This window comes from Bombus flavifrons, chromosome 7 (assembly GCF_040668555.2).
Source record: "Bombus flavifrons isolate JBK064 chromosome 7, iyBomFlav1_principal, whole genome shotgun sequence".
NCBI classification, from domain to species: Eukaryota; Metazoa; Arthropoda; class Insecta; order Hymenoptera; family Apidae; genus Bombus; species Bombus flavifrons.
The window spans coordinates 12979695-12995141 of record NC_138448.1 but is presented as its reverse complement, the minus strand read 5'-3'; the positions used below and the strand labels follow the sequence as shown (position 1 = coordinate 12995141).

At 46.3% G+C, this 15447-nt stretch overlaps 2 long non-coding RNA genes across 2 annotated transcripts in view; one reads left to right on the top strand and one right to left on the bottom strand.

Annotated features, from left to right (window-relative positions):
* The window catches only part of LOC138181717 (uncharacterized), a 48790-nt gene that overhangs the window by 19189 nt on the left and 14154 nt on the right, over positions 1-15447 (bottom strand). The window lies entirely within an intron of this gene.
* Positions 1-15447, top strand: part of LOC138181718 (uncharacterized) — a 47220-nt gene that overhangs the window by 18265 nt on the left and 13508 nt on the right. Inside the window, exon 2 of the long non-coding RNA XR_011173583.1 lies at positions 9922-10119. This is a non-coding gene — a long non-coding RNA (uncharacterized LOC138181718). The remainder of the gene's footprint in view (positions 1-9921; positions 10120-15447) is intronic.

Sequence of the window (15447 nt, the reverse complement as noted above, 5' to 3'; positions counted from 1 at the left end):
CCATGAATCTATTCGTACGATAGACTGGAGATCGTATGATAAACTTTTGGATGGTCTCCCATATTACGCTGCACGAAGAAGAAGAAACAACGGAAAACGATGGATCGGCAATTTGTAGTCGGTACGCGAAGCGCTGCAAAACGACGACGATAGGGCAGGCAAGAAACGCACGCGACTTGTGCTGGCGTACCTTTTACGAATTCGTCAGCCAAGCTGTAAGAACTGGCTAGTTTCAGCTTAAAAGAGATACGCAGAGGCAGTCTTAGGACACGGACACACGGCTCGACTCGTTACGCCGGTGCCTCTATGCCGGTGGTGCAGGCGCAGATTGTGGTTCTCCCATTTACCCAGTTCCCCTCGTGCTCGCGCGCACCAACGTACACGGGTTATGTAACCAAGTGAAAGTGGCACAAGCACCGAGCGCACACCGAGAGGACCGACATCGACATCGACTTGGACTCGCGCGAACAACCACCATCCACCATCCGCTGTATCTACAAAGCCACCTCCGGCACCCATCCACAACCAGATACGATCCTGTTCCACGACTTCACCAATAATCCTGCTCGCTTCCTAAAGAGTACGCTCACCGAGCAACGAATCAAGCCACCGTGTACGCTGCATCGGCTTTTGTTTCTATCGCAGTAAACTCGCGACTATTCCTTCCTTAGAATCCTCCTTTAGCAACGTGATTATCACCCAATACGGCTTGCCTAAGGTGAATATACCTCTCCTTTTCTCGCTGTACCTTCTCGTTCGTTCCTCGCGAGTAAATTTGAAACGAGAGTGCTTTGAAAAACGAGTAAATCAGCTTCTGAATGGATTATCGAAAAACCAAAAACAAAGCGTTCGTCGATTGAATTGCTCGGAGGTGAGAATAGATAGCGCAGCTTTATCTGTATATCCGGTATCGTTCGTCATTAGGATAATGAAATTTTTCTATGGTTTCACGTTGTTCTTTCCGAAGGCCGTGAAAGTGTCAATCACGTTGGATGATTATCACCTACGTAGATGACGATACTACTAGTTGCTAGAATCGTTTATTCCTCTAAACTGTCTGTTATTTCGTTATCTTGCTCGCTTGGTGCGACTTTTCTTCTCGAAGCTGCGTAAACGTTCCTGCGTCATCAGTAAGGCAACTCTCGATTTCTTAGTCATCTTCTCAACTCGAAAATCGCTGATTCGCTTCGAGTTAGATCCTGGGTTCGCGAAGAAAAAGAGCATCGTATGCAACGACGAAACTCGTCTTTGCATTCCTGCTCGAAGGCAGAAAAACGTTTCGTGGTCGCGCGCATAGTCGACTTCCAGTGTAAACAGACAGTGGCGTAACATGTTTCTCAGCCGGTCTGGCTCGATCGGTCATCGAGATAGACACGTAGAGCTACCGCTTTGGCTCTCAAGAGCGAAAGGAATTTGCTGTTTTGTCGCGAGAACGTAAGAAAAAGGGAAAGGGCGATCACGCGATTAGATATGCATTGCGATCGTAGCTGAACAGGCCACCGCTTCGCCATCTCGCAGCTTCCCCGAGAAATATTCTGCCGAGTGGCCGGGATCGAAATCACGGAAAGATCGCTCGATCGCGACAATCACACCGGCTAAAAAGATTGCTAAGTAATATGGAATGCTAGATGGCCAACGTTCGCAATGTACAGAGTAACCGAGAAAGCATCGATATGTCGCGACCTCGGCGTTTACTATCTACCAGTAAGATGCTTATCTTCGTAGAAATTGCAGAAAATAGCTTAGAAAACGGAACGTCTAACATAATCGCAACAGTAATAGTTTACGATAACGGTAGCGTGGAGATTACAAACAAAAGATCGTTCCTAGTTGATAGAAATGTCGTCTTTAAAATATATTTCATTGGAACTAAACGAGTCGTATGATTCTATAGAAGAAATCGCGTAAAAAAAGTATACGAATCTCAAGTAACTTTTATAGAAATAAAATGAGCGAAAATTAGACATTCCTTTCTTTTGACCGATTATCACGACGTGATAAACACACCCTGTTTACTCTGGAACCTCGTCGTAGTAAGCGGCGCCGTGTCGAGACACTACGGCCTATGAACTCCGTTTCAACCGGTTATATAACGGCTTAATTACTCTGCCCCATTTTCACGAAGCATTGTCTCGATGGGGCACTTACTTTCGAACCTCGCGCCTCGAACGAATCGTGTAGCTGCTTAGAGGCTTAGAAGAGACTGTGACTCTCTACAACCACGGCTAACCGCAGTCGAGAGGCTTCTTGCGCAAGGGACCTCTCTTTTATCTCTTTTTTACCTTTCTTAGCCGAACCTTTTGCCGAAGTTGTCGGAAGTAACGTCGGTCTATTCCACTAGATTCAATAATTATCAACGTTTAACCTTCTTCGACCCCGAGTGATCTCTTGAAACGCGCCGAAGGAAAATGGAGCAACACTATCAAAATTGAAGAACGAAGATACCGTATATTCAGATTATGTTCATAGATAAAACGGTGGAAACGAAGGCTTCGCTTTCAAATACTAAACCAAACTGTGCTTTGGGACAATATTCGATACGATCATTTTCTGTGTTCTCTGTTTTTTCTATCGTTTTCTTTTCATCGTATACCTTACAGCAAAAAATGTATGCCGATGAATAATGAAATACGTAAACAAATATAAACTTTGTTGATCAACAATATGCGCGTGCAACTAAATATTAAAGTTGCATCGTTGCATTCACTTCGTTTCTTCGCGAAGCCATCTCATTCTTTTTGCTCCATTTTCGTATTCGAAGAAACTGTATCGCGCCATCAAACTATTTCGGCATATCTCGATCAATCGTATATTTGCTGGTACATACAATCGCTTTGCTCGGTGTAAAATTCAGAAATATCTAGCGAGAGTCACTGAACGGTCGTCGTCAGTGTACAGGAAAGAAAGGACGAGGTCCCCGATGACCTCGTTTCTCGCGAACTCGCAGAATGCTCTCGTATAAACGACTCGGACAGGATACGTCGCGGTTTTTGCGGAATATAATTAAGCGTATTCGTCATATCCTCCGCCCATCGGGATCTCCTAGTGCAGCGGAGACTCCGAGAAATCTGCGCTCGTTCGCGGACTGTATGCGTGGGCGATCGACACATTTGAGTCATCCGAATTACGAACCGAGGGAATTCTCTACTTGCGGGAAATTTCTGGCCGCAATGTCCTTCCCGGTTCGTCATTTCCTTCCGAAATGTTGACCGAAGGACGCAGCTTGGAGGTTGGATTCGGAGTAAAACAACAGCAACGCGACGGAACAAATCCGCGAACAGCGGACTGGTCTGAGAAACAGGTAGTCATAGAGCTAGTAACCTCTTTTTTCCTTGCCACGTCATTGGCGCATTATCGCAAAATCGCTCCGATAGATTTTATACTCGGTTGTTTAGTAGTCCGGTCAGCGAGAATTTTCCTCCGGCAAGTAGAATTTTTAATCCGCGGAAATTCATTTCGAAAGAACCATATGTATAACTTGCGCGATCTATCAGTGAATAATTAATCGTTTCGTCGGACGAATCCCGATCGTATCCTTCGTGCAAGGACGATGATTCGCTGCTTAGACTGTATGTATGCATGTTACTTGAAAATAATTCTTGCACAGGCACTTTGATTATCAACGATCGATATACGAATCGCAGCGTGGCAAAAAGTTCGCAATTGTGGGATACGATAGATACGTATATCCGCGTACGATAATTACAGTCCACCGGCAGAAATAACGTTTAATTGAGTGGACTCAGGCGTAATTAGCGTGAATATTGACCAGGATCGCACGGTGGAAAGAGACGGTACGTGGGTACGCGCGCTTACACGGATCGGCAATAAACGTAATTGCCGGACTGTTGCTCAATCCGGCGTGCCGCTACTAGATTTTACCCCACACCGCACCCCTATCGTTTCATACGACGAACCGATGTTTTCTCTTCGTATCACTGAAACCCTATCGAGCTTAATCATTTCGAAATAAAATATTTTGCTTTTTGTTGCCTCATATACGCGCGGCGTACAATTAACTTAACGCTGAATCTGCAAACATCCTAAGGAATCGAAGGATACGTTGGCAATTATTGAAAACGAGTCTAATTTCAACGACCGACCGCTGCTCTACCAACTTTATTTTATATTACGACCGCGGTATCGAGCCCCGATGGACTTGCCGTTGTTCTTATATTTAAATTCGAAACATTATATAATCTACACCGGATATTTTAACATTTTTTCCGAGCATTATTTTTAGAAGGTCACCAAGCTCCTTTTAAACACAAAATTATGCACATGCATAAACCGGGATCAGTGACGACGTTGATTTCCAATTGGGAAACGTAACTTTTCCACGAGATCCGTTAAACGCTGCCGCGTGACACCCGAAACGTGGTACCCTGTGTCCAGCTAGAACGCGACGAGCCGTGCATACCGAAAGCGAAAATCGATTTATTCGACAATAAGGATAGGACGAGAGAGCGGGCCGATGGACGATGACTAAGCGACGAGTGTACCTCGGCTGCCTGGTTGCTTGGTTGCCTGGCTGGCTGGCTCGTTGCTTGCTGGCCGATTTCAAGAGAAAGAGAGAGACTCGAGTGTCTAGGCAAGGCAGGCAAGCCAAGACAAGGCAAAGCAAGGCAAGGCAAGGCAAGGCAAGCGAGCAGAGAGCTGAGCGATCCGACTAAAGTAGGCTGTTATTTAACGATTTTAGTGAAACGTTCGCGGCATTATACAATCGGCCTAGATCCCGAGTCACGGAGCGTCACGGATCGTGAACGCTGCCAAGCCAGTCACAGTGATTGCCTTCACCGCAGAGAACAGACACTTCGCTTCGTTTTGTTTCTGAAACGAGGATCTCGGGTTCAACTGCATGGTTGACACGTGCACGAACCTTCTACTTAGAAAAGGGCTCGTTTTCACCTGAGCAGCTAGCCATTAAGCTGCCGCTGTGTCGTTAGATGCTGAAAACGACGCTTGGCTACCGAGGTTAACCCTATCGCGGCTCTGCCACCGAATCTCTCTCTAGATGTTTCTAACTGATCGTACTTATCTTTGCAACGATCGGGAAATAATTGTATGGGATAATTAGAGAGAATGATAGGTTAGATACATCGGGTTATTGAAAGGAAGTAATATGAAAATTTTATAGAGATAATATATTTAGATTGTGATAGAAACGATCGAACGTCAGCATGAAAGTATTTCACTGATCTTTCTTCTTTCTCTAAAACATTTTCGCCGTGCGTCAGCACGTGCCCATGTTTTTCCTTTCCTCGCTGGTACACAACATTACTTCACTCGCTAATTTGTTTCGCGAACCTCAGACCCCTGAAACAAATGTTGTTGCCAAAAATCTCGTGTGCAACGAATCTCGCTTGCACCCGGCCTGCGTAAACATTCGTCCGCAGTTTATCCATAGTCCGTTTTTACCCTCGAGTGCTACCTGAACTTCTTTACGATTGTTCTAGAACCGAGAAAAGCGACACGTCTCTTGTTCGTATCAATCACCATGGATTTAATAAACGATCCCATCATTCACACGAACGTCTCCATCGTGTACTCCTCGAAACAACAAACCGAAAGCTCACAGAAACTCTTTTATCTCTCCTCTTGATTCACGGTATCGCTTTGGCAAGCCGCGAGAAAATTACTTTCAGTCTCTTTGCTCCTCCTATGCTTAAAATATAGTGGCGTACATCAAACCATGACAAGTTAAGAGAACGTCACGCAAATAGACAAATCAAGAATCAATGGATCGATTTGCTCGATGGATTGAAGGTATGAATCGTTATCCATCGGCATTCGAGTCATTGGTAATTTTTGTAAAAATCGTGCAATTTCTTTTCGCGCTTTAAGGAGCGTAAGTTACCTTCTTTGACCCACTTACCCAAAATTTTCTGCTGCCTCGGTCCGTGCACCTCCTTAAGCGCGCGTAGATACGGCGTTACGCAATAAGAAAACAACGCGACGACGAAAAGCAGGCGGGAGGCGCGCGAACTCGAGACACGAAACGAACGCAGGCGATCGCATTTTATTTGCACTCGCTAGACCCGCTGACACACTTAGGCGTCGCACTCCGGGAAGCGGACCGTGCTCGCTCAGGGGAAAGTGACGATGATCGGCGACGCGTCCAACCGATCGTAACCGCGTTACGTGGATGATGCGCGCGACCATTACATCCGAGATGACATTCCGAGGCACGCGCATTTCGATATTTAAATCCGCTTGCGAGCACGGTCCAGCAGACACTGACAAATGTTGGAAGAGAACAGGACGAGCCAACGATACGACGGAGGACATCTGTTAGTCGACTTAAGCGACTTTTCGATCGAGTGCTTGCACTGGAAATATTGACACGAATTATGAATTTTTGGATTTAGGTAATTTAGTTCGTGGAAGTGGAAACGAAAGGTACACACGGTTCGAGGAAACGAGCGTACTTTCTTAGTCGCTTGTCACGTTCGACCAGACAACCTTTGGAAATCGAGTCACTAGGCGAAAATTTGTTTTCTAAATAGCACAGTGAGTACGATAGTTTGGAATTTGCCAAAATTGAAATCGAAAGTGCATGTTAAACCTGGCTTAAACGTTCAGGCAGTAAGTACGCTGCTCCGAAAGTACAGGATTCCAAAATTTGTTATATCGAAATCGAAAGTCCGGGCAGGCGAAGGCTGTTTCAGCGACGGAAGAAATCTCAGCGAATGCGTGTCAGTGGGTCTGTCGAGCGTTACGTCAGAGGAGAAGCTTCTCTTCCGTCACGGAGAAGCTTGGATTCGCGCGGATGAGAAACTAGCTGGCAATTATTCCCATGCTCCAGCGATTACTTCACCCGTCCGAGACAATAAGCAGAGTCGACGGAGTCTGCCAGGCGAATGTTCTCGGAGGACGGAAGCCTAAAAATAGTGGCGTGGCTGCGCGCCGGATCATACCTAATGAGCCAGGTACAATTAGCGACGCGCTGGTAGATGCGCTACCTGCTTACATGTACGGAGTTTCACTTTCCTTCTCGTTGGCTCGCTTCCGTTGGTTATTTTCGTACCTGGCGTATCACGTGGGCCGCCGCCTATAGGCGTCCGCGACGCGAATGTCGTCCTCGCGGAGAAAGTTCAAAATTTCGAGGGCCATCGGAGGCCCATTGCGGAGGCACAGGCGAGCCAGAAATTGTCGACGAATCGCGCACAGCCAAGGGAACTCTCGCACGGCCAGATACACGTGTCGACGATCTGAATGGAGAAAGGGCTCGACTATAAGAGAACCGCTAGGAGCACACATCGACGACGTGACTCGCGACGCTTTCCGTGGGATTGTTGGGCGGGAGCAACAGGTGGTCTGTACGTAGCCGATGCCCTGCGCCGTAGGGAACTCCAGATAGAACTCTCCGGCCGTGTTTATTCAAAAGGGATACGCATTCTTCAGCTTCGAGGTCGAGGGATTTATTTTTCAAGACGTATTTTCAACACGGAATTAAGTTTTCAAGAAGAATCATGAATGTTTACCGAGATTTGAATGTCGAATGTGATCGAATGCTTCTCGCGATCCCACAAAATACAGGTTACATTGGGAAGTTACACTTCTATGAGTTGCTTAACTCGGCAGCAATTACAATGATGATTTATGAGCAAGAAACATCGAGTATGCTCACGATTATAAATTTCACGGAACGATGGAATGCACATGGGATAAGGATGATCGTGCATCTAACGATCATCAATCGCGCGGCCATGTTTCTTCGCGGTTGTCACTTTATAGCATCGTTAGTGCGACTAGTCACGACAGGATTCGACAAAGTCGAGGGCGCAAAAATTAGGCTGCAGCCTAGGTATTTAAAAGAGCGACGCGTTCGAGGCCGCGCGCGTTTGCCACGCGAACCCGAGCTCTTTCAAAAACGAAAGTCCCGCCTCTTCCCGTATTCCAACCTCGTGTCGCACCGGCGAGTTTCACCAAACATTCGCTATGCGTGTGTTTAGTAGACATCGTGAACATCCACGAAGAATCGAAAAGTCGCGTCGCGGAGGAACGAGGAAAGAGAGGAGACGAAGAGGAGAGAGAAAAACAAGCGTTAGTCGATGTAGATCGTTGGGTCAAAGAAACTGGAAATCGTCGTTAAAAAATTAGAATAAATTATCATCTATCCGAGAAGCGCGTCGAATCGAACGATCAACAGCTAAGCTGAATCGAGCTATAAAGTTAAATCATAACGTCGATCACGCTCTGCGATCGGAAAAATATCTGCAACAAAGAAGATCGTAAACTGTAACCAGGATATTACGACAACCTACCGATAAATCTAGATTAGAAGAGAAGACGAGCGAAATTCGAGGTTGAAAATAATTCGGGAAGGATTCGTGAGCTGACTGATACTTAGCTCCCTCGAAATTACGAACAAAGGGAGAGATAATTGAAAGGTATCGACGAGGAAGAGTCAAAATCTCGAGAACGATCCCTCGTATTACAGGAATACATTTCAAAGCAATCGGTAACACTCGCGTGCGTGCGCTGAGACGATCGTCGACGCTAGACGAGTCGATCAACCTCCCGATGGTCGCGGAGCGTGGCGTCGAACGCTGAAAAAGTGAAACTCGGCTCGCTGCGCGTGTAACCTAGAAACGTACAAGCGGTGCTCAACTCTGCGGGCGCCCGTACATCTACGATCGGGTCGGCAGACGCAATTAATCAGCCCGGATTATCTCGAAATGCATTGAAACGTCGTGTTTTTCCCGCGAAATTTCCTCGTCGACGCTTCGGCGCTCGTAGCCGGGCATCTCGCGAAACGTCCGACCACGGCGAGAGCTATTCCCCTGCTCGCCGACATGTACCCTATTTCACTTCTACGATGGTATGGGATGCGTTACAAATTACCAGACGAAACACTCGAATCGTTTAAGAAATTAGTATCGTAATGGATTCCCAATTTAAGGAACGACAAATATCATAAGGTGTTCGTAGTCCATCGATATTCGCAACATACAATTTCTCTCCATCGATTATACACTTACTGTTAGTCGTATAAAAGAATTCACGTGGATTTTCATCCTCAAAGATATATAAAATATCTAACAGAAAGTATATGTTATAATGTTTATATAGTTTGGCCCCGTTTTCTTTTTTCTTTAGCTACGCATAGAAATATGAACACGCATAAAAGTCCGTATCTAGCGATATGATACGAGTAGTAAAAAGGAAGAGCAAACGCAAGAAAGATGAAAAGACTAAGTGCGCTTAAAAAAAAAAAGAAAAAGAAAGGTAAATGTCACCTGGTTATCTAGTGGGATCTAACGAGATAACGGTGACGCGTAGTTGAGAGGTAAGAGAGAATAGGAGGAAACCAGTTGAGAACCCGTCCTAAGCTCGATCTAGCTAAGCAAGCATAATGCACGAGGTACGTACGAGCGCAGTCGGGATAGGACAGGACAGGACAAGGCAGGATAGAGTACTTAGTGAAAGTAGCGAGTAGCAGCGAGCTCGGCCGGCTCCGGGCGACTCCAGCGCCAAGGATCAAGGCCGGCCGCTTAGACGACGACAACGACGATGACGACGAGTGCGGAACGCAGAATAGAAAAGACGTGCGCGTTTTCTCTATGTCGTTCTATTTGGACTTCGTGATCGTCCTACAGAAGCCGTTTGTGTCTCTGTCTGTCTGTCTATCTGTCTGTCTGTCTCTCTTTACTATTACTCATGAAAATCCAATCGAGCAGAACACGATCGTCCGATCGATTCGGAACAAGCCACCGGCAACAAACTATACGAGCGTCTACGAGAACGCTTATCTGGTAAAACAAACGTAACGCGGCGTTCACGAGTACTTACAAAAGAAGAAAACCGCGCTGCATGTAGCCACAAAACGTTGGCTAGCGAGTTACAGCGAGTTGGATGTCATTCTACTAGCCGTTCTCTGTTAATCCTATCTCCGTTACACCTTTCTCTCTGTTGTAGCTAGTTTGGACGAAGCTGGACCGTTACTTGGTGTCGCAACCACGCTACCCGAGCTCTATCTTTACTACCGATTTTTCGAGTCGGACGAAAAAATAACAACAAAGTACACAAAGCCTGCTACCAGCTGCGAGACTGACAAATAAACCAATTAGACAAGTCGTAGTTACTATGACTACCACCATTGTATATGTTTGCACGGTGAGTAGAAGATCACTGTCTGGTGAAGACATTTTGCCTCTATAATCGTGAATGATAACATTACTTAATTGTTCGATGCATCTGACATTGATATCGTTTGCACGTCTGTAACATGGTCCGAACGCTAACCTCATTCGTGACTTCTTTTCGATCATAAATAAACTCGCCCTATTGGACGATACCGGACCGCTAGTCGATGTTGCAACACCAGCGATAGCATTATAGCTACCATCGTCGGAACTGTGCCGAGAAACAACCTTACCTTCATGGTAAGAAGAAATATAGTAGCCTGTGGTTCGACTAGATTAAACGCTTCCCTTGCCAGTTCTACTATGTCCACTACGTGCTCGCTATCAAATCAGCTCTGAACTTAGACGTAACAAACGACATTAAGAAATTTCTATGTTCAAACGATCGTATCCAGGTAGCGAAACTTGGTCGTTTGCAGATACGTTGGAAACAAAACGAGCCACACTCTATTGCTGAAAAAGATTGGATTTTACTTTCGAACAACGATCTAACGAAGACCTTCTTCTCGCCTCCGTTCCACACCTAATACCGCCTACACCGTGCTCCTTCGCACGTATCTGGTACATGTATGTACACGCTACGAGGCGGTCATTCGGCGTGAGAATTTACCACACGATTGTGCGTACCACGCCTCGATTTCCTACGCATTTTTCCCTTTCCACCAACGACAAAGCTCGACCGCGATTTAAGAGATATCAACGCCTTTTTGCGCCCTCGTTAGAAACACGAACATTAACACTAGCATCCGGAAAAGTTGCGAGTCTAATCGCGAGATCGACGACCGTAATTCGAGTCTCGTGATTCGATCGTTACGTTCGATCAAATTCTCTCTCTCTCTCTCTTTCTCTCTCTCTCTCTCTCTCTCTCTCTCTCTCTCTCTCTCTCTGCTCTCTGGAATACGCAGGCGTTGATACGAAAACGTGGCGGATTCTCCTTCGAAAACATCCTAGTCATTCAGAATATTTTGAGGCATGGAAAGATTATTTCATCGGAAGTGAAGCGAGCATCGAGTATTCGAACGATGCTGCCCAAGGTGATATCTGCAATTCAGAGACGGCCCCGATTATTCACGCTGCCTCAGACATCCGAATAGCGCAATTCGAAAAACACTAGGACGTTCTCGTTTCAGAAATTTTCACGAAAGCCATGTAGATATTTCTATCTCGATGTTCATCGTCTAGACGCAATACATATAAAGACCGACTGTAAAATAGAATTAACGAGTGAAATGTATTCCGTGCAAGTCGGTAGGAAGAAAACAAGAAACGTTCCCCTTCTTCGTTTCAAAGAAAACCTTCTCGGGTCGTCTTACGTGAATGTCGTATAACGTTTGAGTGTGAAACGGAAGACAATCGAAGAAGGCAAATACCGTAACCTGCTCATCCTCTAGATGTAAGTCCCCTTTACTTATGTTTATTCATCGAACATTTAAAGTTTTTCGTTTTTTACCATTCCTCTTGCTAATGCTTACATCCGACGATAAATTTAAAATACTGTCGCTGAATATAAAGATGATCCTCCGAGTCAGGCCAATTTTAACCATCGACGCTATCCAGCACGAATTTCGCTATAAACGTAACATTTCTTCGAGAGTAACCATGCAGTCCAATCATATCCGCGTTATCCTAGATATCCCGTTTTCTCTACGAATGATCACAGATCGAACGAACCACGACTAAATCAGCATTTAAAATTCAACGTAATACGATCGTTTCTGAATTAATTCGGTGAATCCGTGTCAGTAGAACGTCGTCCATCGAGCGAGATCTTTCCCTGTGACTCGTTTGATGTCCCGTGACGAAATCGGCGATCTTTCGACGATCGCCAAAGGACATTGCATAGGATGCTGTTCGTTCGCCGGAGAACACAACCTCGTTACTTCCATGCAACGCGTTGTCCGCTACGTAACGATAGCCGTTACGCAATCGAATTTACTCCGTGACACGCAACGCGCGCACCCGTGTGCACGCACGCGCGTGCATGCGTGCGTTTACGTTCGAATGGTAACAGCTCGCGCCAAAGGTCACGATCACGCGCGCTTTTTCTCCCTCGAGTCACCAAGGCCGGCGCGTATTGCAATCTTGTAGGAGGAAAGATCGCACGCGACCTATACGAAAAGATCTCGCGTCGTGGCGCGATTCCATCGGGGACAACAGGCTTTCATTCGATTCCAGATTCGAATCGGTGATATCGCGTGAGAAAGAAGATCGTTGTGTCGACGCATAAATAAATCGACCTGTTATTTTTGTACGAGTATTCCGTCTACCACGTTCGGAAGGACGAATAGTCTGAGGGGGAAAACGGCATATGAGTCGTAAGAGCAATTCGTACGCTATCTGTGCCAAGTAAAAACGAAAGTGAGGATGACCGTAAATCGTAATATGAGGCTGGTTCGAGCGGCACTAGCTCGGCGAAAGGATTTCGCGAACGGTTATACTCGCGATCCGAGAGTGACGTAAACCGGCAACATTGGCCGCCGGACATAAAGGACCGACCGGGAACAAGGGAGAGATATTTGCGAGCGAGTACTACGTAACATTTCGCGGTCGTATGTGGGTTGGGTTAGGCCTAACAGCTGTTTCGCGAAACCCTGACCTTGCTTGGCTCACGCCGCTCTGTATGTACGGCCTACGCCAAACAGACAGGCCAGTCAGCCACGGCTAATCAGCCAGCCAGTTAGTCAGTCAGTCAGTCAGTCAGTCAGTCGACGAGGCAGTTGGGCGAGCAAACGGTTTTTCGCAATCGATGTTACTGACCTACGGGCTTACGGTTGCGTCCTACGGCTAAAACAAAGCCTCGTCTCGCTTCTACACCGACCGTTTCCTGTTGCAAACAACCTTATGAGTATCGATGCTCTCTGACTTGCTTATTACGACACCAACTCTTTGGGAAGTGCCCCGCGTTTTGGCAACGATTACGAATAAGTGAGTTCCTGGCAGAGTGCAAAAGAGAAAATATCGCGATGCATTGTAAATCACGCGCGCTGTATGTTTCTCGTGTAATTAAACAGATAAAATCCGCTTTTCTAGGCGGAGGATATCTGATACGAAATTTTACGATACGGTAATCGTCGTAACGACGCATGAGAATTTTTAACGCGCGTCGGACGTATGAACTAGGAAGCGGAACCGTAGGAAGCAGTCGCGAGAATCGGCGTAAACGCGTAATAGGCACGAACGCCGGTCTCTTTAGATTCACGGAACCAAGTATATTTAGCCGAGAAAGAAACCAACGTCCAACGCGAAGCGCTCCAGCTTTGTTTCCTCTTTTTCGCACGAGCGTAAACGCTCACGGTCGTTATCGTAGGTCAGGAAACCGAGTAAAAATAGCTCCTGTTGGAGATTCCCGCTCAACGCAGAATCTCGATGAGGAGACGGCCATCGATATCGAGATTGACGTTTAATTGTCTCGGAGAAAATCCATCCACGGTAACGACGATGCAACACAGTATCTATCGATCGATTATCATCGTTACGCGTACGCACTTACATAATTTAACCTTACTACTTCTTTTATAAAATCTCAACGTGACTCTTCCATCGATATCTCACGATCGATCGTTGTCGTACGAGCAATGTCCATTTTTAACGACGATGTAAGTACATGGTTGATAGACGTTATCTATAGATCGATTGTATACTACTACGAATAATCGGAGCCAAAACTCTAGGATCCATGCCAGCAAGCATGGAAATATAACGGAAAGATATAGAAAAATGTTCATCAACGAATCTATATGTAAACATGGATCGGAGCATCGTAAAAAATAACAACAGTCCGAGCTCGAACCGTTCGTCTCTGTCTATTCCACGCAAACAAACGACCGTACGCGACGATCGGGGACGCACATGTGCAAAAACGTGACTACGACGAACGAAAACGTCAGCTTTTGCGCGATCTTACGAGCCGGTCATCAGAGCTCCGGAAGAAATTCTCGCTCGTCCTCTGTCACTACTACCCGGTTTCTTCCTCGTTCGATGTGAGTTTGTTGGTAAAAAAATATCCTTGGTCTAAAAAAGGATCTCTAAAATACAGTAACGCGATCGTTGAAGATTCGCTGACAGAACATTGTTATACCTGTGACATTCTGCACACGAGTAAAAATGAACGTACAGGTATACGAATGTTTACCGACGTACGGTCGCGTTTATTTATGCTCGGGCAAATTGGCTCGCTTCCAAATTCGCGATCGATGTACGAAAACTAGCCGGCTGCCAGGCATTTCTATCGCTGATTAGAGATCTGTTCCCCCTTGCCCTGTTATTGCGGCGAAGCAGCGGAACGCGCGCACCCTCCTAGTTTCTTGGAAATCCGGGCAGTAGAAGACGGACCTTTTTAGAAGACGATTTCGATGCGCGGCTTGAACCGAAATCGGGCCGTCGACCTTACCTACATGCTCCGGAACGGAGCACCGGTTCGAGCGCATGTTTGGACAGTGCTCAAACAAAGGATTTATGGAATAAGGGACAAGAGCCTCGTCAAGATCCGTTTTACTTGTCTTACAAATTCTTGGCGTGTGAGTGATTACATATTCTGCGATAATTAAAACAAGGCGTAAAAAAACGACGCTTATGCATATATTCAGCTTAACGTTTGAATATTCAAAACTCACGTGAGTATTTTTTTACAACCACGATCACCTCATAGGAGATTTAAGTAGAGACAGCCCGAAGCAAATCAGACAGCGTGTCAAAGTTAACGTTACGACAGGCGATGAAAATTCTCGTATCTTCGCAGTTCGTGAATCGAACGTGTGACGTTGTAGCATGAAAATGATGGAAGCAGCAACTATTTTAGTAGAAGGTCCGCCACGGTGGCGTGTGACGGGTCGTTGGCCTGCAAGAGCATACAGCAAGACAAGCAAACAAGCAGACATGATCCCCCTGCAGGCCCCGCCGACAGAGAGAGGCGTTCCTCATTGGGCCTCACCTGCACCAAATTCCTAGCTAGCCAAGCCCGGTCGTTGAACCCGCCGGAAGAACACGCGAGGCACTCGATCCCTGCACTATATGCCTACAAGAAACGAGATATCGGCCGGCTCGGTCCACGTATGGTCGGCCGATGTAACTCCGAAATCAAGTACTTTCGGTGTTCGATATCGAACTGACATCATCCCCTTGGATGATATTACAGGCTATCGGATGTATTCCGGCTCCTTTACCTCGCACGTGTCGGCGATGCATGAATAAAACATCACGGCCTGAAATCCCCCGTTTCCTTCCTCTCGTTCTATACACCCGCGACTTCTTTTCTACTATCATCATATACCGAGTATACCGAGTATACCGAGTATACCAT